The sequence below is a fragment of the Marmota marmota genome, unplaced genomic scaffold (genome assembly GCF_001458135.2).
Source record: "Marmota marmota marmota unplaced genomic scaffold, marMar, whole genome shotgun sequence".
Classification (NCBI taxonomy): domain Eukaryota; kingdom Metazoa; phylum Chordata; class Mammalia; order Rodentia; family Sciuridae; genus Marmota; species Marmota marmota.
In genome coordinates, this window is record NW_025999968.1 from 960,118 (window position 1) to 972,579 (window position 12,462).

Here is a 12,462-nt window from a genome sequence, read left to right on the forward strand (position 1 = left end):
CTGCTTACAACAACTCTAACAAGTAGGAATTAGTTTTCCCATTTCATAGGTGAGAAAGGAGTCATAAAATGGTTAAGTACCATACTACACACACAGTGTATTAATGCATGTGAACTTGGGAAGTTCTAACACAACACCTGCACTCTTCATCATGATAACAAACTGTTTCCTATCCAAACTTTCTTCTCAAAAAACAATCACGTATGGATAAATGACACATCCTGTGGAAATAAATAGCACTGTAGGTCTGAGTTCGAGTCTTGATAAAGGTACTCCTTTTTTCCCACCTGAATTCTGAAATTTTAGGAATAAAACAAAAGATTTTGTTGAGAAGGAGCTCAGATAGCACTTTCTACTGACTGAATCAGGCAAGGCTGCCCTATGACTGTTTCAGTGTTTTACTGATTCTGACCCATATAGATCTATGTGATTCACTGGATTTAATTCTTTTAAAAAATTAAGTGTGCTTTCTGTTTACAAAGCTCTTTCATAGTCCATGGTTCTTAGGTTCTTAGTGTGAAGGAGGAATACAGCTAAAAGAAAGATTACACATTCTCAGATTTGAGCATGAACCATGATTTGGGGTGTGTGTGTGTTTGTGTGTGTGTGTGTGTGTGTGTGTGTGTGTGTGTGTGTGAAGAGAGAGAGATTTTCTTATTGTCATTTTAAAATAATCATTTTGTCTCTGTTTTTACTTTGATACTCTCCTTCAGCTTATTTAAATGTGAAATTGATTTTTCCTGAACTTGTAAAATGATGTGAGTTTGAGGAAAGTATTTTGTAACTTTCCAGGGCTCCTTTTATGTGGCATTACAAACACAGCTGCTTTCTTTCTGAGGTTTTCTGCCTTTGTTCACTTACCCTACTTTGGTCCAGTAATTTTTGTTCCTTTCTTCCTCTTCTGCTGAGTTTCTACTGCACTCCCAGTGGTTGCTCTTCATTGTTCCTCTCTCTGTAGCATTCCTGACTCTATGTCTGCATCTCCTTCCTGAAAGATATGACTGGGTAAAAATAAGAAGATTCTGTTGTCAAAGCCATCAGAAGATGCTTAATGGATTCTTTCTTTTTCCTACTAAGTGGATGCCGATGCCAACAAGTTTTGTACCTGTTGGTAGCTCACTTCTCTTCATTTGTATTTGGTGGTTTGTAGGAGTACCTTGTTGTACAGTTTTAAAATAAATGTTGACCATGTGATTTTGACTTTGTTATTAATTGCTTTTCTTGCTGTATGTGGATGTTTGAAAAGTGGGAAAACTATGCATCCACTATTCCATATTTCTGAGATTCAGATTAATTTTTTTGTGTGTGTGGTACTGGGGATCAAATCTATGGCCTCAGCATGCTAGGCAAATGCTCTAACATGGAGTTATATCCCCAGCTTCATATTAAAGTTTTTTAAAAAATCAAATATATATATATATATATATAAACTGGGGATTGAACTCCAGGGCACTCAACCACTGAGCCACATCCCCAGCCCTTTTTTGTATTTTTTCTAGAGACAGGGTCTCCCTGAGTTGCTTAGCACCTCGGTTTTGCTGAGGCTGGCTTTGAACTCTTGATATTCCTGCCTCAGCCTCTGAACCACTGGTCCATTATAACTATTAATATCATTAGCTCGGCCCATATATTCCTGGCACATGCCATACTTGATGAGATAATTTACCAGGATGCTCCAGCTTTATTAAAATATCCTTTAAAATCTTTTAGGATCATTTTCCTGATTGAATCTAGGCTATCTTCTGATATTAATTTGATTTTGATTTCTTAGAAGTGATCATGTTGATTAGCTGAGATGAATAAATACCCTTGGACGTTCTATTTCTCATGATAAATTATTCATATATTCAATGCAGGTTAACCCTTTTGTGGGGCCTGCTATTTGTGCCCGGCACCATCGATTAGTTACAAGGTCACAGGGTCAAACAAGCCATAGAGCCACACTAAAGGAGCTCGCATTTAGATAAACTTGTTTGCTGGTATTGAGGATCTGTCCCCCTTACTGCAGATGTCTGATCCCCGAAAACAACTCCAGATGCACAGAAGGGATTGGCACTTTCTGATTCCCTAACCCTTATGAAGCTATGAAATAAACCTATTGGATGTAAAAAGAAGTATACTGATTTTGAGTCCCACATTAATGTGGAGGAAAGATAGAGACAAAACATAGAAGGGAAAGAGATGGAAAAAGGAGACTAAAAATAAGCAACAGGGAAATGAATGAAAAAATGAAACTATGAGGATGAAAAGTGAATAATAAAGAAAAATGATAATAAAGAGAAAGACGTGAAGGAGATGAAGAATGCGTTGTTGGCAGTCACATGTTCAACCAGATGTTGTAAACAGCGGGTGGAAGAATACACCAAGTGATTAATGTTGAAGAGGTGTATTCATTTCACCTTCTAAGTTGTTAAGAAGCACAAATATGTCACTTTCATGAAAATTAATATGTATTTTTAAAAACCAACAAGTAAATTCCCAAACTTCCTGGGTAATAATTTAGTAGGAGGAAATTCATTAATGTATTAATAGATTTTTGGTCTGCAGGGAAGTAGTTAAACTGGGATAAAAAGCAACTGTCACCCTAGGTGTGGTGTCTCTTCCTTTTAAAGATGCAAATTAAGTATGGACTCGCAAATGTTACTTAGGATAAGAAAGTTACAATTAGCTGCAATAATAATTGTGCTCTTTGGTTCTTGCTTTGTTTTACAGTGGCTTTAATTAAAGGCATAGTGATGTCAGAAAGTCACATTAATTATTCATCTGCAAACATTTACATAGACTTCCCTGTTCCCCTTCAATAAATTATCAACTTCACATCTCCATAATTTAATCAAAATGACTAAAAATACACCATCTCAGGCTTCTTTCCCTCCCCTCTGGTCTTTGTCTCTTCAATGTTATTTGTTACGAGAGAAGACTTCCCACTGTTAATAAGAAAGAAGAGAAGAAAATCTGTCTGCTGAAATTGTTTAGATAGTGCTTCCTTTTCCCCATACTGTCATATTGATTGGTTTAAAGCTGTGGTTTGCAAATGTGTGTAAATTTTTTGGAGCAAGATGAGAGTTACCATAGAATCGTGCTATTATTAAAAGCCACAGGATGCTGGATATATTAATAGAAACATAATATTCAAGAATACAGGGGTAATTTTTCCCATACTGCTCAGAATGTGAAGAATCAAAGCTTCAACTACTAAGCATAGAAAACCGAAAAAAAAAAAAAAAAGAAAATTCTAGGGGTTATAACTAAGAGATAAGAATAAGCAGGGTTAGAGAGCCATATGTAAAATTAGAAATGTAATTTAAGAAAAGTTGTTCAAGGAGGCAGATGGGCAGTTTGATGGTAAGTATTTACTTAGTAGGTAGGTCTGTAATTTGGTATAATTAGTAAAGGTATATTGACAACCAGTTAAATTCAAGGACTCTCAAAGAATGATAATAGGGATGGGAAAAATATTAGAATTTGGAGCCATCTAGACCTGAGTTTAAATCTCAACTCTGCCATTTACAAGTGTTTTTATTTTTGAGAGTTTCTTTTTTAAAAATTTTTTTTAAAGAGAGAGAGAATTTTTTAATATTTATTTTTCAGTTTTTGGCGGACACAACATGAGAGTTTCTTTTTAAAGTCTTATTAATCTTGATAGATAATGCCCTGGCCCAGGACCATTTGGTTGCAAGATGCAGAAACCCACCCATGTCAGATTAAGGACAGTAGATTTACTGTAAGGAAATAAGAATATCATGGAACATAAGTACACTAAAATAGTTGGGTTCTTTGGAAAATGGGAAAGTTTCAGGCCACTTTTCCTTTGAATGTTCTAGAGTCTCTTACTTCTGATTCCCAGGAAAGATTTGTATTTCCTGAAGAAATGAAAGAAGATCTACATAAATAGAGAGACATCCTATGTTTGTGAATCAGAAGACTTAATATTGTTAAGATGTCAGTCCTCCTCAAATTAATCTAGAGGTTCAATACAACCTCTACCAGAAGCCCAGATGTTTGAAGGGTTTTTTTTTTTTGGCAAGAAATTGACAAACTGATCCTAGAATTTCATACTAGCTAATACAATTTTGAAAAAGAAGTTGGAAGACTCATACTTCCTGATGACAAAGCTACAGGAATTAAGGCAGTATGATTCTGGCAAAAAGACCACATATAGATCAATGGAATATTATTTGAGATTCTAGAAGTTGTACATGTACTCATAGATATGGTTATTTTTTTTTTTTGATAAGCATGCCCAAATGTTCAATGGGAAAATAATGGTCTTTTCATGAAATGGTTTTGGGGCGACTGGATATCCACATGCTAAACAGTGAAGTTGGATTCCTGTCTCACCCCACACACAAAAATTAACTCAAAATGGATCAAAGGCATAAATGTTAAGCCTGAACATATAAGGAAAAAAGAGGTTTGAATCTTTATAAACTTGGATTATAATTTCTTAAATATGACACCAAAAGCACAGGCAACAGAAGATGTAGAGATAAATTGGACTACCTCAAAACTAAAAATATTTGTGAGTTTTTATTTTTGTTCTGGGATTGAACTCAGTGGCTCATGCATGCTACCAAGCTACATTCCCAGCCCCTAAACATATTTGTATATCAAAGAGCAGTGCTGAGAAATTGAAAGGACAACCAACAGAATGGGAGAAACTATTTGTAAATCATTTATCCTTTTAGGTGCCTAATATCTATAAAATATTAAGCATTTCTGTAACTAAATAAGACAAAAACTTTCAAGAAGATGGACAAATCAATTAAAAAACTGGTCAAAGGACTTGATTGAATAGGCATTTCTCCAAAGAAGATGTATAAATAGCCAATAAGCATATGAAAAGATGCTTGATATTATTAGGAATCAGGGAAATGCAAATCAAAAACCCCAGTGAAATACCACTTATAACTAGTAGGACAGCTATAGTCAAAGAGAGATAATAGCTAAGTATCGGAGTCGGCAGCTAGCATCTCATTGGGGATTCTTCCTGCCAGGAGAATCTAAGCCACCCTAAAACTTAAACTCTCAAATAATTAGTGAATAACAAAACACAAATATTTAGAAATATATTTACAAAAGGCAAAGCCCTTGATAGATCTAGTCCACATGGGTTCTGGAGCTAGACAAAGAAAAAAATTGGCTCTGATGGTTTATTTAAGGGGGTACATCAAAGGCAGGGATAAGGTTTCAAGGGTGGAGTCTTGCTTCATGATGTCTTGCAGTCAGCAGGTTGATTGATGTCTAGGCAGGTCACACCCATCTCAGGCCTCGAGGGGGAAGCTCACTTGTATCAGGCAATCAATCCCTGTGAGGGTGCCACAGGAGTTTCCCAGTGCCAGACCTATCCACTCATTAGGCTGCTATGCACAACATAGTCCACACACAGCCCATGAATGGATCATGACATCTCTCCCATTCCTAATTTATAAATGCAGACAAGGGGTTATAACTTTGAGTCACTAGATCCTTGATCTGAGGGCATCATGATCTACTATTATGATATAAAAAGAATTAATAGCAAACATATCATTTCAATAAACGTACCATGTAGAATGTTTCAACATGTTTTTAGGCTGGGAACCAATCAATTTACAAAGTATTCAACCAGCTAGAGATGCAGGGCCCATTGAGATTGGTCCTGCTTTTTTGATCATCTTTCCTGGGTGCTTTGATGTATTTCCACAAGGTTTAAGCCCTTATTATTGTTATGCCAAACATCCATCAGATGATTTCTAATTTTTTTCCAAATTTTATTGGAAAGCATGGAATTTGGCTGCATTAATACAGGCATACTTATATTTAGCATGGCATTTAAGCCTTTGTTAGAATTTGAGAGCAGAAAGCTTATTATTGATATCTATAATAATGGCTTTTAAAATATTCAATCCAGTTGCAAACTCTTATCAATATTTACCTCAGTGTATAGGACTTTAGAAATATTTTGAGCCAAATTATTAAGAAAATGAGCTTAGTTAGATTACATTTTTTACAATTTGCAGGATATCAATTATGTCTCAAAAAAATTAAAACCTAAGAGGAATAAATATAGACTCACAGGCCACAGCAGGAACCCTCCTTGTGGTTACTGCCTATAAAGTTAGATATGGGGTCATTTGTTAAGATGAAGAAAATGAGGCAACAATTAAATCAGAGATCTTTTTTGATATCATCTTTCCTGAAAGTTAGAATATTACCAATGAAACTTTCAGAGGTCATAGCCATGAAAAAATGGATTATGTCCATAAACAAGGTGAAGATGGAGACAGATATAAGCCTGAAAGAATACATTAAGATACTTAGGTCCCAAATTATCAACAAATAAGAAATGACTGTTATAAATTCAAATGTGAATTATTGACCTTTCTAGAGTAACGTCAATCAGTTTGCCAGGCTTTAATTTGGCCTTCATTATAAGGCTGTAAATAATATCCAAACAGTAGGGAGTAATTTAAATCATAAGGATTTTTAAAGAGTCAAATGATAGTATATCTAATCTTATTTTTGTATCCCGAAAATAGTTTTATATAACTCCATTATATTTCTAGCTGCTTAGAACTTTCACTAAATTAAGAATCCAAATTAAACATGGTTGTTTGCAAATTTCTTTTAAGAAGTAGGAGTGAAACATTCAGTGACAGTACTTCAATGTTAAGCCTTCTTGGTTTTAGATTTTTTGTAGAAAGTGGCATCTTGATATAATTGTCTTTGATCAATTTTTTGAAGATCAATCCAAAACATATCTATTACCTCTAGATTTTATGTTGCACTGGCAAAGCATCTGTACAACATATTCATTTAGGAAAGATGCCAATTCTATTGTAGAATGATTAGGGCAATAAAATATTGGTGGATATTCTGTGGAAATAACTGGCTTGTTATGAGAAAATTCTATTTCAATAATCTTTCTATTTTAGCAGCTGTCCAGATATAATCGTTAAGTCCTAAGGACCAGTATGATTTGCTGGTCTAGGTCCTTCCTATGTTGTCCTTTCCTCAGAAGTTGCTTCTAACTAGCCAGTATGTTCATTATAGGACCAACATGTAGTTAGGTTCCTACCGTAGCCAGTATGCTTAAATGTCGTCACAAAGATGGATGTAATATGAGTATCTGTAAGACCATACATCATATGAGTATCATTAATAAATACTGGGATGGATTCTCCAGGCAACATTGCAAGGCACATTAAAGGTGTACTTGGGGAATAGGTAGGTCCATAGAAGTTTCTCACAGATTTTACTGACCTGATAGCTTGCAAGGCCTGCATAGCTGTAAATGCTGTGGTTGGAGATTTACCTTCCTGTGTCAGGATTTTCAGCCATTTCTATGATGACAGGTTTAGATTCTGTCTTTTGAAACCTGATTTATCCCATTGTTTCATGTGTTGCTCAGCAGCAGTAAGACTTTTAGTATCACAATTTAAAGAAATTTTTAAAATAATTTATGAGATTTAGTGGGGACCTATAGGATTCTGTTTTCCCCCTTTTTTAAAATTGAAGTTGATAAAACTCAGAGTATCCCAGCCTTAAACTGTATACAGTGGCCTAGTATAATCCTATGAACCAACTTTAAATGAATTTGGATGGGTATCTTGGAATGACATGAGAGGCAGAGTTTTAACTATAATATATATATAACATATATATATTATAGTTAAAATATATATAACAAATATAGTTAACACACACACACACACACACATATATATATATATATATATATATATATATATATATGTTTAGGGAGCATAGGAAATTTTTTTTCATTTATTACTACTAATAATAAATGAAATAGAAGAATGAATAGCCTTTTACTTACCAATTTAGGAAAAAAATTATTATCATTAAATCTAATGATGATGTAAGTTTGGGGAATCAGTACTTTAAATATTTATATGTAAAAGTGAGTCAGTAACATTGCTTAGGACAGTGTTTTAATGAATTATTTAGAAAAAATTAGAATTTTATATGGCATTGACCCAGCAATGACATCTCAAGGGACTTATGCCAAAACAATCTTTATTTATATAGTTATATGAATATCTTTAATAACTCTGTATTTAAGGTTGTCAGTTCATCTCAAATGTTTAAAATAAGATTTTGGATAAAGGGACTATATGACAGAAAATTTGGCATTAAAAGTAACATTGCAAAAGAGCATCAATAATGCACAATTTAAAAAGATCCTACAAGTCCTGAAAATATCAACATGATCCCATTTTTATATAAAATATATATATCCATGTGTATAGAAAATAGTCTAGAAGGCCATGTATTAGATGCCAACAGCAGTTAACTATGGACAGCAGAACCCTAAGAGATTCTTATCTATACTTCTTAATTTTTGTAATAATGGGTCTCTTGGCAAAAGTTAGGTAAGGTGTTTTAATCTTGAAATTAATTTTAGTTTCTCATCTGTATATCAGTCTATAAACTTTAATATGTTATCCTTTGGGTCAATATAAACTAGTTGATCCATTCAATGTTATATCTAGAATATGAAATGGACAAATTAAGAGGACCTTTAATCCCTTCTTGAGAGACAGTGTTAAAACAATTTTATATCGTATAATGTTACCCTTTAAATAAGGTAGTGTATCTCCATTGTCTTTTTAAAATATAGTTAAGTTTACTTCCCAGTGTAGAGAGTAACATATAAGCTCTATAATATGTCTTATTGATAATAGGTCCAGTTATAGAACACTAAATAATATAAATAAATTTTTTTTAATAAAATTTGTTATCCTTAGAGTCTAAAATTACCATGCAACTTTAGTTTGGAGAACACCAGCTTGATAAAATGTTCTCTTAAGTCTTATACTTTCAAGAAACATATTTAGGAAACAGAGATAACAATAGATATAAGAATTAGCAATAATTATCATATTGATGCTTTTAAATCAATTAATTTTACTTTCAAAGAGAAGTTTGAAACTTGGGACTCAAGGTGGTATTAGAAAACATTTACCATTTAATTAAAAATGTATGAATCTTGATTCCTTAAAAATGAAATTTTTAAGTAATAAAATTTACTAGGCATAAGTAATTATTCTATTGGAATGAGAGTAGATTAATGTTTTGAGAAGTTCTTATCATCTCAATGTGTAGGTTAAAATTTTGGTTTATATTAGCACATTAATATTTGCTTTTAGGGAAAAGCCTCAAATATTTTAATGGACTGTTTCATATATTTATAACCAATTTAGCCATATACAAATCTGTTATTTACTGAAACCTTCTACATCACCTATTTAGACCATCAGTATATTATTAAATAGATTTCTCTATCTAGAAAAACATTTTTCTTTCTATCATTAAAGCTTTCAATACATAAAGACCTTTTTACCCAAAGACGTTTTCTTTCTTCTTTCTAGGACTCTCCAATTTTTCTTTTCTCTCTGTGGAAGCACTTCTTTCTTTCCTTCTAGAATTCTTCTTTCTAGGTACGTTTTGGAACAATTCCTGTAAATCTTTGAATCTAGATAAGTTATTTTGCTTTAATAAGAAGAAATATTTCAATGGAAATGTAGCCAAAGTTTTTTGGACACCTTTGTACATAGAATTATATCTATTTACCAGTTTATGAAAACCTAAACAAGAGTTTGGAGATAAGGTTACTTGATGATTGCATCTTAACTTTATAAGTTAATAAGTATCTCTTGAAAAGATATTTATATAATTAATTAAATATTTATTGTGGATTTATCCCTAACTGTAAAAAGCAGAGCATCAGGTAAATGTACATAATAATGAGTTATGCATTTCCTGTTGAAGAGAAATTGTTAGAAGCAAATAGACCTGTATGTTAATTATCCCATAAGTTAAAAATTATAAGATTATTTAACCAGCTGGAAAAATATGTATTAAGAATGAAGAAATAGTTTATTCTTATTTAATTCCAATTTGAATTGAATTTTATTAAATCATGCGATTTAAAAGTATTTGGATCCATTTTTATTTTACTTTAAATATTCTGAGTGTGCTCTTATCTATGTAAACTTTGACATTATGTAGTGTAGTTAAAATAGAATTTTTGTGTATATGCATATTTAATCCTTGTGCTTATATATTTAGAAATCAGAAAAATAAAAAATTTGGCCATCACGAGAATGTTGTAAGAGTAAATAATTTAGATTGCCAGCTTTTTGTTCAGTAAGTGTCAAATTTACCTCTAGAATCCCTAGAAAGAAAGTTAATGTATGAGAAAACATAAATAGAACATCTTTTGTCAACGTAATAATTTTTTGCAACTCTTCCTTAGTAGCATAGCTATAGAGTGAATAGGATAGCAAGTTCCTTGGAGAAACCTGTTAATGAGGTTAGAAATTAGTTTAACTCAGCATCGGGTAAGAATTAAGTTTGTTGGTTTGGATTTTGTCTGCAAAACAAATTCCTCGGCAGGAAGCCTTCACTTGGAAACAGGAAAGAAAATTTTGTAGCTGGGCGCGCATCTTTAAGAAACAGAGACTGCAACGAGCAGGATTGGCAAAGCTGGAAGACAGGCGGAAGGCCCCCTGAGTGATGGTGTAGAGCACCCAGAGGAAGCCCTCGAAAGCGTGGGAGGCGGGGCTCGGAAGAAGCCCATGCACAAAGGGTCTCTCTTGTCGTCGTCCCAGCGGCATGGCTAGAGCCATTTGTCTGTATTTTCCGTGTGACTCGAAATTCTGCTTGCAGTTCTGGGGTCCCCACCCTCTGTGCTGTCCCACCTTGAGTGCTTCGCATGTTGGCCATCTGAAGTTAGAATATTGGTAGTCCTGGCTGGTTCCCCAGGGCCAAAAGCTGTGACGTTGGCCCTGAGTGCTGCTGGACCAAGACCAGAGCGGGTATGGCCCTGCGCTGTTTGCACTGGGCCTCTGAGCGGCCACTGCTGCCTCAGCAGCTGTTAAGCTTGGCCACCCTCAGAGTCCTCCCGATTGCTTGCACTCCACGTGCTCTTCGAGATGTCACTGCCATGCATTGGGCTCTGCTGCGTGCACTCCCGCTGCTATTTGCCCCCAAGGCTTTCCCTGTTGCTCGCCCTTGTTCATCTTGTGCCATAGGCCTGCCTAGGCCCCCCTATAAAGGACTGTAAATACACAGAATGATGTGATTGTGAGTGATGTGGGGGAACTATTATTGATATAGTGATAAAGTGAGGCCTCTTGAAGGAGAACCATGTGTGAAGAGTAGAACAACATTTTAGCAGAATTTATATGATATTTAAAGTCACAAGAATGGAAGCGAGGAATTGGTGGTTATCTCTTATACAAAAATATCACATAGACCTCAAAATTGGGATGATTGAATTAGATAAGATGGAAAGTACCAAGAAAAGTAACTAACTAGTTATGCCTTTGCCATTTTAATTTTGCTTTTATCTTTTGTCAGATTGAAATCACTGTTATCAGATATATCATCTATTGAGATTCTTTGTGGCACAGTCCCCTAGAAGGTTCAGAGAAATGTGAAAGTTTATGCAGCTTTGCAGTTGTCCATGTTACTGAAGTTTAGACTCTATCTTGATAAATCTGTGTCCTGGGCTCTTCAGAATCCCCTAAAACTTTTGGGCTTGATAACATATTGGGTTCATTCTTTCCAATGTCTCTGGGCCTGAGGCAGGTTCCTAGCCAGAGGACTGTGAAATGGCACGGTGGTGAACTAGAAGGCACTGAGTGAATCTCAGTGGTTGTCAGTCTTTGGAGTATGCCAGAATCCTGGAGAAGCTGAAGTTTGAAGGATGGGGTTCTCCACACTGCCAACACCTCATTTCAGGATATCAAGTGATTCTCAAAAATAGGGAACTGTCTATAGCTGTCTGAATTATTTAATGCAACCAATTCAAGTCTATGGAAAATTGACAAGTCAGCCTATGATAAATGGTGTGTAAATTCTGTATCCTTATTTTTGAACTTTTGATTGAGGGTAAACTATTGACTTTACGTAGTTGAATATGAAGTTTTGCATTTCTACTAAAGCTGTTTCCATGTGAGTGTGATTTTCCAGGGAAGAATTGTTCGTGACTACAGCCTTAGATTTTTTGTTAGCCTGTGTTTTCTTGTATGTTTCCTTCAAGAGAGTAGGCATCAGCAGGTATCAGGTACCACATAATACTTTAGGGACTTCTGATTATGCAAATTAAGTCTCATAAGTATGGATTTCTATTTTGATCTCACTTTTCTTATAGCCCTGGAAATTATAAAGCAGATTAAGGTAGATTAGAACTTATTCTAATTTTTCAGTTTTGCTTGATGCCATTGATGAAAGAGAACAGAACATGGAACCATTTGCTTTGGCAGAGCCAGATATGGCAGTATCTTTGAATGCTATATAATTTATCAGAATATAGAAAGTTGCTTGGTAGCTTTGGCATTAGGCTTTAGATGATATTAAGCACAGCAGATAAAGTAGGTAGTAATGCCAGTGTTTCTGCATCTGCCGAATATATATATATATATATATATATATATATATATATATATATAT

General features: G+C 34.4%; 1 pseudogene; it reads left to right on the top strand.

Moving 5' to 3' along the window:
• Window positions 1-10,825: 10,825 nt before the first annotated feature.
• Window positions 10,826-12,462, top strand: part of LOC125617008 — a 12,648-nt pseudogene continuing 11,011 nt past the window's right edge.